We start from the raw sequence: 2,695 nt of genomic DNA on the forward strand, positions 1-2,695 counted from the left end.
ACCATATCCAATAGAGTGCGATTACGACGTTCGGACACACCATTACGCTGAGGTGTTCCAGGTGGCGTGAGTTGTGAAACAATTCCGCATTTCCTTAAGTGTGTGCCAAATTCATGACTCAAATATTCTCCCTCACGATCTGATCGTAAGAACTTGATTTTCCTGTCATGTTGATTCTCAACCTCACTCTGAAATTCCTTGAACTTTTCAAAGGTCTCAGACTTGTGTTTCATTAAGTAGACATACCCATATCTACTCAAGTCATCAGTGAGGGTGAGAACATAATGATAGCCACCGCGAGCCTCAACACTCATTGGACCGCACACATCAGTATGTATGATTTCCAATAAGTTAGTTGCTCGCTCCATTGTTCCAGAGAACGGAGTCTTGGTCATTTTGCCCATGAGGCATGGTTCGCACGTTTCAAATGATTCATAATCAAGAGACTCCAAAAGTCCATCTGCATGGAGTTTCTTCATGCGTTTGACACCAATGTGACCAAGGCAGCAGTGCCACAAGTATGTGGGACTATCATTATCAACCTTACATCTTTTGGCATTCACACTATGAATATGTGTAACATCACGTTCGAGATTGAATAAGAATAAACCATTGACCAGTGGGGCATGACCATAAAACATGTCTCTCGTATAAATAGAACAACCATTATTCTCATATTTAAATGAGTAGCCATCTCGCATTAAACGAGATCTAGATACAATGTTCATGCTCAAAGCTGGTTCTAAATAACAATTATTGAGGTTTAAAACTAATCCCGTAGGTAAATGTAGAGGTAGCGTGCCGACGGCGAACACATCGACCTTGGAACCATTCCCAACGCGCATCGTCACCTCGTCCTTCGCCAGTCTCCGTTTATTCCGCAGTTCCTGTTTTGAGTTACAAATATGAGCAACTGCACCGGTATCAAATACCCAGGAGCTACTACGAGCGCTGGTTAGGTACACATTAATAACATGTATATCACATATACCTTTGGCATTGTTGTCCTTCTTATTCGCTAAGTACTTGGGGCAGTTCCGCTTCCAGTGACCGTTTCCCTTGCAATAAAAGCACTCAGTCTCAGGCTTGGGTCCATTCTTTGGCTTCTTCTTGACAGCTTGCTTACCGGGCGCGGCAACTCCCTTTCCGTCCTTCTTGAATTTATTTTTACTCTTCCCTTTCTTGAACTTAGTGGTTTTATTCACCATCAATACTTGATGTTCCTTTTTGATTTCCACCTCCGCTGATTTCAGCATTGAATATACCTCAGGAATGGTCTTTTCCATCCCCTGCATATTGAAGTTCATCACAAAGCTCTTGTAGCTAGGTGGGAGCGACTGAAGGATTCTGTCAATGACTGCATCATCCAGGAGATTAACTCCCAGCTGAGACAAGCGGTTGTGCAACCCAGACATTTTGAGTATGTGCTCACAGACGGAACTATTCTCCTCCGTCTTACAACTGTAGAACTTGTCGGAGACTTCATATCTCTCGACCCGGGCATGAGCTTGTAAAACCATTTTCAGCTCTTGGAACATCTCATATGCTCCGTGTTGCTCAAAACGCTTTTGGAGCCCCGGTTCTAAGCTGTAAAGCATGCCGCACTGAACCAGGGATTAATCATCACTACGCGTCTGCCAAGCGTTCATAACGTCTTGTTCTGCTGGTAAAACAGGTACTTCACCTAGTGGTGCATCAAGGACATATGCTTTCCTGGCAGCTATGAGGATAATCCTCAGGTTACGGACCCAGTCCGTGTAGTTGCTGCCATCGTCTTTCAGCTTGGTTTTCTCTAGGAACGCGTTGAAGTTGAGGGCAACATTAGCGTGGGCAATTTGATCTACAAGACATATTGCAAAGATTTTAGACTATGTTCATGATAATTAAGTTCATCTAATCAAATTATTTAATGAACTCCCACTCAGATAGACATCCCTCTAGTTATCTAAGTGATACATGATCCGAGTCAACTAGGCCGTGTCCGATCATCACGTGAGACGGACTAGTCATCATCGGTGAACATTTTCATGTTGATCGTATCTTCTATACGACTCATGTTTGACCTTTCGGTCTTCCGTGTTCTGAGGCCATGTCTGTACATGCTAGGCTCGTCAAGTCAATCTAAGTGTATTGCGTGTGTAAATCTGGCTTACACCCATTGTATGCGAACGTTAGAACCTATCACACCTGATCATCACGTGGTGCTTCGGAACAACGGACCTTAGCAACGGTGCACAGTTAGGGGGAACACTTTCTTGAAATTATTGCGAGGGATCATCTTATTTATGCTACCGTCGTTCTAAGCAAATAAGATGTAAAACATGATAAACATCACATGCAATCAAATAGTGACATGATATGGCCAATATCATTTTGCTCCTTTTGATCTCCATCTTCGGGGCGCCATAATCATCATTGTCACCGGCATGACACCATGACCTCCATCATCATGATCTCCATCATCGTGTCTTCATGAAGTTGTCTCGCCAACTATTACTTCTACTCAGGGGTGGAGCTGGAGAAAATGTTACCCTGATGCACCACTTTAACATGGTGTAAAATTTCAAGTAACGACAATAGTAAATAAAAGTGTGTTTTATAACTTATACCTGACATAATAGAAGACTAATTAAATACAAAACATAGCCGTCAAATGCTTAGAATAACAAGGAAATAACGAATAAAATTACTTGAA

Source organism: Triticum urartu, chromosome 7A (assembly GCF_056163025.1).
Source record: "Triticum urartu cultivar PI428250 chromosome 7A, HENAU_Tu73, whole genome shotgun sequence".
In the NCBI taxonomy this organism is placed as follows: domain Eukaryota; kingdom Viridiplantae; phylum Streptophyta; class Magnoliopsida; order Poales; family Poaceae; genus Triticum; species Triticum urartu.